The sequence below is a fragment of the Nannospalax galili genome, unplaced genomic scaffold (genome assembly GCF_000622305.1).
Source record: "Nannospalax galili isolate Female #2095 unplaced genomic scaffold, S.galili_v1.0 scaffold388, whole genome shotgun sequence".
Classification (NCBI taxonomy): Eukaryota; Metazoa; Chordata; class Mammalia; order Rodentia; family Spalacidae; genus Nannospalax; species Nannospalax galili.
In genome coordinates this window covers 3,523,081-3,534,563 of record NW_008360304.1, presented here as the reverse complement: position 1 = coordinate 3,534,563, position 11,483 = coordinate 3,523,081, and the positions used below count along the sequence as shown (strand labels likewise).

The following is an 11,483-nucleotide window of genomic DNA, read 5'->3' as shown; positions in this document are numbered from 1 at the left end:
ATGCCTGTGGAGGTCAGAAGAGGGCGTAGGATCCCCTGGAACTGGAGTTACAGACAGCTGTTAGTCACCATGTGGATGCTAGGAACTGAACCTGGGTCCTCTGTAAGAGCAGCCAGTGCCCTTAACCTCTGGGTCATCTCTCTAGCCCCTGAATGGACAGTCCCTCAAAAACACACAAATAGCAAATAGATGTATGAAAACCCTAAACCTATCAGAGTTAATATTACCAACCCATGAAAATTAACTAGCATTGGTGATGGCAGGAAAAAGGGGAGTTGGGTTGAATACAGGTTAGTGCAGTGGTATGGAAAAACTGTGGCAGCTCCTCAAAACTAAAAATAGTAGGCTGGAGAGATGGTTCAGCATTTAAGCATTTGTACTGCTTTGGCAGAGTACCCAAGTTCAGTTCCTAGCACCCACAACGAGCGGCTCACAGTTACCTGTAGCTCTAGCACAAGGGGATTCATTCAATGCCCTCTTCTGGGCCTGTCCCCCAACATATAACTTTAAAAATTCAGGTTAGAAATTAGGGTGCATATATTCACACAGAGACAGACACAGGCACATCTTTAAAAAAAAAAAAAAAAAAAAAAACTAAAAAAACTAAAAACAGAACTGAGATATGATCAGCAATCTTTCTACTGGGTGTATATCCAAAGGAAGACACCAGTGCGTAGGAAAGACACCAGCCCTCCTGTTTTTATTGCAGCATCCTTCGCAACAGCCAAGACATGAAATCAACTGACATTTTCTTAAGGAAAATGAGAGAGAGAGAGAGAGAGAGAGAGAGAGAGAGAGAGAGAGAGACTATTCAGCCTTAAAGGGGTGAAGTCCTGCCATCTCTGACAACCTGAATGAACCTGGAGGACATTTTGTTCGTTGAAATGGGGCAGTCATGGAAGGACAGCACTAATACTGCTCTCACTCATATGTGGAATCTTAAAAAGTTGAACTAATAAAAGCAGAGCGGCTGGGCATGGTGGCTCACACATGAAGTCCCAGTACTTGGGAGGTTGAGGCAGGAAGAGCAACACAAGCATGAGGCCAGTCTGGGCTACAGTGTGATATCCTGTCTCAAAAGGGGGTGGGGGCAGTAAGATGGGTCTGTGGATAAAGATACTTGCCACAAGCCTGACTACATAAGTTCAATTCCTTGAACCCAAGTAGTGGAAGGAGAGAACCAACTTTTACAAGTTGTCTTCTGACTTCTATGTGTAATCCCCACTCTTTAAAAAAAATATTTTATTTATTATTTTTATTTCATGTGTATGCGTGTATTGCCTGCATGTAGGTAAGTGCATTCATGTCGTGCAATGCCTGGGGAGGACAGAAGACACCGTCAGATCCCCTGGAACTGGAGTTACGGACAGTTATTAGCTGCTATGTGAGTGCTGGGATTCAAACCCAGGTCTTCTGCAAAAACACTCAGTGTTCTTAACCACTGAGCCATCTCTCCAGGCCCCATAATCCCCACTCTTAAATTAATAATGCTTTTATATTAACAAGTAAAATAATAAGACAATTTTCAAAAGAGAAGAAAGCAGAGAGTAAAACGATAGTTACCAGGGGCTGATAGAGGAACTGGAGAGATATTGGTCAAAGGATACAAACTTTTTCTTACACAGGAGGAATGAGTTCCTGAAATCTATCTACAACCCAGGAACTATAGCTAACAACAATGCATTGCGTATTTGAATATTTAAAATTCTGTCATGGAGGTATAAACAGGGGGGGTCTAAATATGATCAAAATGAATTGTATGAAATGCACAAAAGTTCAATAAAAATATCTATTGAAAAAATATATACTATAAAAATAAAAATTTTTTAAATAAAATTCTGTCAACCAAAAAGAAAATTAAGCAATATCTCCACTTCTTCCTCTAGATCTTTCACTTTGCATTCTCAGCACTGCAAGAATTTAAAAAAAAATTTTAATTTTTTTTTGGTTTTAACTGATACATAATAGTTTATATATCTTGTGGTATAGGATGTGATAATTCACAATAGCTATATAGTATGTAACAAGCAAATGACAGTATCAAGAATATTCACCTTCTCAAGCTATCGTATCTTTGTGGTGTGAGTGGTATCTTCTCTAGTTATTTTAAATGGATAATACAGTATTATTAACTAGTCACCCTGCTACGCATTAGAACACCAGAGCTTCTCTTACCTTTCTGTGATTTTGTACATGTTAACTGAACTTTCCTCATCCTCTCTTACTTCCTACTCTCTCTAGTCTCTTGTAAACACCATTCTACAGTCAACTTGTATGAGATATACTTTGAAATCTAATTTATTTGTTCATTTGGCAGTGGTGGAACTCAGCTTAGGTCCTGGAGCACAACAGACAAGTGCTCTAGCCCTGAGCTGCACTCCAGAACTGAGATTGGCAATTTCAGACTTCATTTATGTCTGAGTTCATGTGGTATTTGTTTTTCTATGCTTGATTTATTTCACTTGACAAATATCTTTAGATTCATCTGTACTTTAACAAATAGCAGGATTTCATCTCCTGTTGTGGGTGAATTTTACTGACCTCTCATCTCAAGGATTTAAAGATTACAAATCGGCTAGGATCTGGCCGAGCTTTTGATATGCTTAACCGGAGAGACCTGTTTCCCAAATACATCAAGATGTTTGTACTGGATGAGGACGATGAAATGTTAAGCTGTGGATTCAAAAACCAGATTTATGATATATTCCAAAAGCCCAACAGCAATACCCAGGTAGTTTTGTTGTCAGCCACAATGCCTTCTGATGTGCTTGAGGTGACCAAGAAGTTCATGAGCCATCCCATTCAGATTCTTGTCAAGAAGGAAGAGGTGACTCTAGAGGGTATCTGCCAATTCTACATCAATGTGGAATGAGAGGAGTGGAAGCTTGACACATTGTCCGACTTATATGAAACATTGACCATCACCCAGGCAGTAACCTTCATCAACACCAGAAGGAAGGTGGATTGGCTCACTGAGATGATGGATGCCAAGATTTCCACTTCTGCCATGGATGGAGATATGGACCAAAAGGAACGAGGTGTGATCATGAGGGAATTCCGGTCTGGCTCTAGCAGAGTATTGATTACCACTGACCTGCTGGCCAGAGGCATTGATGTGCAGCAGGTTTCTTTAGTCATCAGTTATGACCTTCTCACCGACAGGGAAAACTACATCCACAGAATGGGCCGTGGTGGTCATTTTGGCCATAAGGGAGTGGTCTCAGAAGAAGAGGACTCTTCAAGACACTGAGACTTTCTACAACACCTCCATTGAAGAGATGCCCCTCAAAGTTGCTGACCTCATTTGAGGGGCTATCCTGCTGGCCCTAGCCAGGGTTCAATCTTGGGAGGGGGGGTTGAGGAACAGCTGGAAGGGGGAGGGAAGGGAGCCAAGAGATGGACACTTTGTCTTTTTTTTTTTAATAAATGTCACTTTTTGAGGCAAAAAAAAATGGCTGGGGTTTTAGCTCAGTGGTAGAGTGAAGCCCTGGGTTCAATTACCCAGCACTGCCAGTGAAAAATAATAATAAAGATTAAAAATCAGCCAAATATCATGGTATACACCTGAAATTCCAGCCCTCAGGAGGCAGAAGTTGGATCACTAAGTTCAAGTCCAGCCTGGCCTATATAGAAAATTCCATGCTAGCCAGGGCTACAGAGATGTTGTCTATAAATAAATGAATAGGGGGGCTGGAGAGATGGCTCAGCAGTTAAGAACACTGGTTGTTCTTGCAGAAGACCCAGGTTCGAATCCCAGCACCCACATGGCAGCTAACAACTGTCCGCAACTCCAGTTCCAGGGGATCTGACAGCCTCTTCTGTCCTCCGCAGGCATTGCACAACATGGGTGTGCTTACCTATACACAGGCAATACAAGCATACACATAAAATAATAATAAATAAATGAATAGATATTAAATACATAAATCCCTATTTTTTTAATTTTATGTGTATAAGTGTTTTGCCTGCATGTATGTAAGTGCACCATATGCTCACAGTGACAGCAGAAACCAGAAGAGGATGTTGGACCCCCTGGAACTGGAGTTATAGGTGGTTGTTGAGTTGTTGTATGGGTTCTAGGAACTGAATCCATGTCCTCTGGAAGAGCAGCCAGTGCTCTTAACTGCTGAGCCATCTCTCCAATCCAAGTTATCAAAGGCTCTTAAGCACTGATGCACCTCCTCACCCCCCCATCCCCCACAACCCAGCTTCCACTCTATCCCCTGACCTCACTCATCCCCCGACCTCTAACTTAGCTAACTCCCAGGTCCAGATCTTGCCTGAAATGCTCACTTTGTGGGTGAGGCTTCTGCACTAGACTAAGAAGCCCTCTGCAATGTGGTACAGTGGCTATGCATTCTTTCAGGCACTTAGCTAAGGGGTAATTTTAACTTACTGTGTGAGAAGTGGGAAGGGAAGGGCTCCCTAGACTCCACCAGAGTGAGATTGTTCACCACCACGTCCCTAGCACCTACACAGCATCTGGCATCTGGAAGGACCTTGGTAAATGTTTGTTGAACAAATTAATTAACACTGACAAAAGAAGACATGGACCTTAGAAAAATCAGATACCGATTTGGACCTATAAAACTTCCCAAAATTTTTTAAAAATATTTTTATTTATTATTTTTATTTTGTGTGTATGAGTGTATTACCTGCATATATGTGAGTGCACCCGTGTTGTGCAATGCCGTGGAGGTCAGAAGAGAGCATAGGATTTCCCTAGAACTGGAGTTAAGGACGGCTTGTAGCCACCATGTGGGTGCTGGGAATCAAACCCCGGTCCTCTGCAAGAGCAGTCAGTGCTCTTAACCACTGAGCCATCTCTCCAGATCCCCCCCAAAATTTAAAAGATGGCCAGTGTCTACTTGTCATTAATCAAGGGGTACAGAAACCTTTCTTATGTACTCTTTCTTTTTTAATTTTCTTTTTTAAAATATTTGCGATTTTCATACAGAATAATTTGATGGCACTTAGATACCCTCTCCATCCCCACCTCCCTTTACTGCCCCTGCCCAATTTAATATACTCCATCATATATAACATATATCAGATAGATAGATAGATAGATAGATAGATAGATAGATAGATAGATAGATATGACTATAGAGTCTAATTTGTGTCCCCAAATGTCCTTCAGTGTGGGTCTATCCACTGTAGCCTGGTTAACCTACCAAGAGTCCATGCTTGAAAGAGACTGTCTCTGCCCCTCCCAGCAGCCACCGCCGTTGACGTAATTTCCTGAGGTGGGGTTGGAGCTTTTTACTGACTTCCTCACGTTTATGTTGGGATTTCTTTATGGTTTGAGCTTCCATGGGACTTGTGCATGCTGTCACCATTGCTAAACATTTTCACTGCTCTGAAAAGAAACCAAGTACCCATTAAGTAGCTGCTTTCCAGCTTTCCTTCCTAAGTTCCAGCATCCACCAACTGTTTTCTGCCTCTGTGAACATACCTGAAATGTGACAGTATGTGTCTTCATGTCTGGTTTCTGTCGCTTACCATGCTTTCCAGCACTTGTTTCATGTGGCTGAATAATAGTCTATGGCATGTCTGTAACATGACTTGTATATCCACTCATGCACTATTTCTGTCTTTGGCTGTTGTGAATGGCACTGCTATAATTTCCTGCCATTTTAATCTGTGTGTAAGTGGTTCTGAAGAAACTAATCTCTATGCCCACTGTGGCCATCATCTAGGTATCTGCACACATACTCCTTGAAAGCACATCAGCTGGGACTGAGCATCTAGTGCCTATGGCATGAGTGGTTATATATTTCAAATAATTATTAGCAGATTATCAGGTTTCAACAGAGAGGGTCTGTGTTATATTCCCCTAATAGCACAAAGGATCGACAGAAGGGGGCATGTAGCCAAAACCAGCCAAGTACAATCTGTGCAAGTGACTAATGAAGGAGAAAGTAATTCTGAATAGGCCTGAGACAAATGAGACTGCTTCTGTGAGGGAAATGAGCTAAAACTACAAAGGAAATGGAGTTGATAATCCATACAGAAAATGAAGCAGACCAGTTTTAATGTCCAGTCTCTAGAAAGAGCCTCTTGGACTGCCACACTGGGAAGTGATAGTGAAGCTGGTCCCCAGAGCTCCTCTACATCAGGAACCACCTCCAAGTGCAGCCCGTGCAGCTCAGGCAGGGCTTTTTTATTCTTTAGGTTATGAGGAGGCCTGGTTTTATGGCCCGGATTCCTGTCCTGAGTATTTCTACAGTTGTCCCTCCTACAAGTGACTAAGGCAACCTGAGTGATTCCTGGCATTCAAAGAAGCTTAAGGAAAACACCTCCAAGAAGCAAGGAAGGTTATAGATATCCAGAGCTTTGTAGTCTTTCTCATCCTGTGATCCAGGAACCTCTCTTGGGAATCCCCAATCAGTGGCAAAACCCTGAAATAGTAAAACATGAAGAAGCTTACCCCAGTTTTAGCTTAATATAAGGAACTAGAAATATATATCCAAATGTAGAAAGATAAAAAAGAAAAAATGGAATTACCTAGATTCAATGTTTATTAATATTTATGGGACTTGGGATGTAACTCAGTGGCAGAATATCTACTTAGCATGCACAGGGCACTGGGTTCAATCCCTAATACCACACACACAAAAAGGAATAATTATATATATGACTAACTTTGTATTAACATTGAAACATTATTCTGTAATAATTATTAAAATCTATTAAAAAGTGGGAAATAAATACCAATGTGGAAAATATTCATAGAAGAAATATGACAAAGACAAAAGCTGATTGTCATGAATATCTTTTGGGTTTTTTTCTGCCCTGCATTTAAATTTTTTTGAAATATGCATGCATTGCTTTTATGATGAGAAAATGCTTAAAAAATATAAAACAGAACATGATATAACATAGATAGAAGTTAATCCTTCTAACTGATACTAACTTCTTAGGAAGGAGAGATGACAGCTTCAGGACAAATAAAAAACAAAAAAGGAAAGATCCCAAGGTTTTAAAAGATTTAACTTTCAACTCCTAGAAGAGCCAAAGGGAAATCTGATTTCTTTGCATTTTTGTCCTGCAGTTGATTCCAAGCCTTCTAACATGCTAGGCAAGTACTCCATTGCTCAGCTAGTCCCCCAACTCTCTTTATACTTTTTATTATTTATGATCAGTTAAGAGTGTCTGCATTAACCACCATTCACTGCACATAGAAGTTTCTCTGATGAGGTCTGAGAGTTGCACTAATCTATGGGTATAAAGATATTAATTTAGAAGACAGTTTGATACTATCTACATTTAGCAATATGATAGTGCTTCACCCCTGGGATCTATGAGCTCCCCAAGCATGGGTCTTGACCAGCTTTAGAGTAATAGGCATGCATTTCCTTCAGAAAACAGCTGGTTACCCCCATAACATTCCAGCCACTATTACACCCCTGGACATATCTTGACAGGCTGGTCATTATTGTCGCTCATTAGGGTCACAGCAGGGTAGAACTGCAAATGAGTTTTCTCCTCCTACAACCTGCATAGCACCTTCCAGTACTATGAAAGCTAGCCAACAGGGAGGAGGCTTCCTGTCAGTATCAGCCTAGGTTTTCTTAAACAGGACATTCTTTTAATCTGACTTTAATCCTCTATCAGTATATATATATTTTTTCAAAAATATATATTTCAAAAAGTAATAGGTGCTATCAATGTATCTTAATTTTAGCAAGGTTTAAGTTTTATTCCTTACAACATAGTAATTAAAATTAAACATATTTAGTAGTTCCTACACCTGTATACAGAATTAAGCTGATTTTTTTTAAGAATGCTGATTCTGGGGCTGGAGAGATAAGTCAGTGGTTAAGAGCACTAGCTGTTCTTGCAGAGGACCAGGTTCAATTCCTAGCACCCACATGGTGGCTAACAACCATCTGTAATTTCAGCTCCAGGGGAAACCAGTGCTCTCTTTTGACCTCTGCAGGCATTGCATGGCACGGGTGCACTTATATACATGCAGGAAATACACTCATACACATAAAATAAAAATAACAAATACTTTTTTAAAAAAAGAATATTAATTTTAGTCCTTGTATGCTAAATATGGGTCCTTATATTTACAGACAAGTATACCATTCACCACTTATTAAAGGAGTTTCTTTCTGTAACAGATGGAGGCTATTACAGAGTTCCGTAACTGGTCAAGCACAGAGAATATGTGTTTGAGATATTCCTAGCCCTAAGTGACATCTATAATGGAACCTCTATACCTAAGACTCATGGAACACAGCAAAACAGGGGGTAGAGAGAATACTAATACATCCCTCAACTCTCACCAGTGAAGCTTTCTCATGCAACAGAGTGTCATGCACATAGAAGGTCACAATTAGCCAAGGTGTAAAGAATAAGAGACTGAAGAGTGTGTGTCCCTAGATAGGACTCCTATATTAAACCTCACCCACCCATGGCTCAGGGACCATTGGGGAAGAGGAGGCAGAAAGATTGTAAGAGCCAGGGTTGATGCATGAACATAAGGAAACAGAATCTTCTAGGGACCTTGCTTATATGAACGTGCAGCAATGGTGACAGCATGCATAAGACCCATGCCAACTCAATCAGACAAAAACCCAGTATAGAACTGGGGAAATGGAAAGCAGGCAGGCCCCAACCTTAGCCGAGGAACTATTGGCAACTGGTGACTGCTGGGTGAGAGACAGAGTTGATCTTCTTTAAGGGCGTGACTCTAGATGGGCCGACTAGACTCCAGTGGATGAATTTGCACCAAGGGACATCTGAGTACAAAAGCTTGACTTGATAGGCCTTAATGTGTATGACAGAAGGCATGAAATCGGTGGAGGGGGGCAGGGGAATGCAGATGGGGAGGGGATCTAAATATGATTAAGATTTATTATATGAAATGCACAGAAATTTAATAAAAACATACATTAAAAAGGGTATTGATTCTTAGACCCTACCGCTTATGGGAAACACAGGAAGGCTCCAAGGGGAGCATGTGGCTCACAGTCCTTTGTGTAGCCATGGAGATTGTGCAGCCAGTAGGTGGAGGTTAATCCAGAGATGACCATAATGTCCCAGCTTGAAGGATGCACAAAGAACAGTGAAGGGAACTGGAATCCAGAGCGGAAAGGTGATGGACTTTGTTCTTTCTGAGTAGACTGTTGGTAGCTGCCATTCTGTTTTTCCTTTTCTCCATAGAGTCATACACGCATGAGATCTATTACATGTTCTATTCTACTTAGTGTTCATACAAGAGCTCTCCTACTTCCTCTGAGCACTTTGATCCCACAAGGAGCGGTACTAGTTCAATAAGGTTGGTCTTCAGTGCCAAGGAGCAGGCAGCTGTTCTCCAGCCTGAGGTGAGAACAGACATTGTTCACATCAGGTCTCTGAGCTCCAGTTTAGAAATCCAGGTTAGGGTGTGTCACTTTTCCCAGGGCCTGTGACTTTCATCTAGAATTCTAGCAGGGGGCTTTTATATTCACTTAGAGGATACCTAGAAGTTACCAGAAGGAAGCTGGAATGGTCTTGTGGTCAGCAGAATAGTACCTAGTGCACTCCAGAATGCCCACACCCTACTCCCTGAAACTAGGACTATATTAGGTCATATGGCAAAAACAGATGGTTTCCAGCTGGCCAACCTCCACATGGGAGGGTAATCTGGGATTATCTTGTGAGGCCAATACAATCACAGGGGTGCTTAAAGGAGGAAGAGACAGGAAAAGTGCCAAAGAGATAACAGAGGGGGAAGGACTTAGCTCTATCTAGTTGCTACAGAAATGGGACCATGAGCCAAGGAGTGTGGGTGGCCTCCACAAGCTGGAGCGCTTCGCTGCTGACACCTTGAATTTAGCCCAGTGAGACCCATGCTAGACTTTTGACATCAAGAACTATAAGATAATAAAGTTGTCTTGTTTTAAGCCTCCAAATTGAGGTGTTTTATGGTTGTTTTTTTTTTACGGCAGAAATAGAAAACTAAAACACTTCTGACCAAGTTCTAAAAATACATTTCTCTTTAGAATGCAAGAAAAGGAAAGGAAAATTTAAAGTCTGACAAATCTCTCCTCTTTCTGCAAGGCTTTGTAAGCCATTGCCAATATTTTTCCTTTTCTTCTCTTTGAAGAAGCAAAGAAGATTCTACATCACATGAAAACAAGTTTCCTTATTGGGCCAAGTTTTTAATATAGTTCAAGTAGTAAGATCCAGTATCCACCTTTGAACAGTCTCCCAAGGTGTCTCAAGAATACTGCCAGGCTTATAAACCACTGGTCTAAAATTTCAGCCCTAGCCCACATAATTATGAGGCGGCTGCATGCCTGGAGAAGGAGTACCATGATTAACCTGGAGGGCATAACACGTGGGGTGACCACGGAGCTCAGGCCTAGTGATACAACACTTTCTGTGTTGCTGGTAGAATGGAATGATGGAATGCATGCTCATTAAATGTGAATGCTGTACCAAGACAGAAAACAGGCGGAGGAGGGCATTTTAATTAATTAATGAGGGCTGTTAGATGGAAGGCTTATTGATTTAAGGGACAGCTAATAGCAGGCTGAAGCAGGCCAAAGGAGTTCCTGGGGACTGAATGCTGTGAAGGCAATTGCAGAATAATACACTTACTGGGAAAGGAAACAGCACAGTCACAGGCAGGGCGGGGGAAAGTATCTGCAGGAAGGCCAGTCTGAGAGGAGACACGGCACTGAGGGTCCTAGGGTGCAGCAGAGCTGCCTGTCAGGAGCTTCAAATTCATACGGGCTTGACATGTAAACTTGTGAATCTTCTGGTATCTGGTAAAGGTACTCATCACAAGCATATCATTGTTTTATGATCTCATGTTTGCAGCTTTCTCTTTTCAATGTATTGAAGCTATTTGCCTAGATGTCTTGACTTTGTCCATGGTCGATAACAAGATTCAACCAGCCTTGTGGAGGAGTGAGGGGAAGACGGTTAGCTTTCTTGTTTCTGAATAGAATGTTGGTAAGTACCTTACTGTTTTTCCTTTGTCCCCTAGACTCATACATGCATGCAATCTATTACATGTTCCACAAAGTTTATCATACCAAACACCCTCTCCTAACTCTCCCTGTCATTTTCCTCATACTCTAACCCATGTTGGTTAGTTCTTTTTATGATTTATCTCCAGGTCTCTAAATTAATGTTTAGACAGTTACTCTTAGTTCTTTCAAAGCTAGCCATTATCCATCTGATTTTTTCCCAGCGTTGAAGGTTAGGATTTGGTGTCCTCTTGCTGCCTGGCGATATCCACTCGTCCTTCCCACCCTCTTCCATCAATATAGTTGTGTTTTACTATCCCTTAGATGAATATGCAATGTTTATATTACTGTGACTATGAAACACTGGTCTGGGGCTGGAAGAGATGGCTTTGCAGTTAAGAGCACTGACTGCTCTTGCAGAGGACTCGGGTTTAATTCCCAGCACCCACATGGCAGCTACGAACTGTCCTTAACTCCAGTTCCAGGGGAATCTGAAGCCCTCTTCTAACCTCT

General features: G+C 41.5%; 1 pseudogene; it reads left to right on the top strand.

Moving 5' to 3' along the window:
* Positions 1 to 3,308, top strand: LOC103726780 (annotated as a pseudogene).
* The last annotated feature ends 8,175 nt before the right edge of the window (positions 3,309 to 11,483 follow it).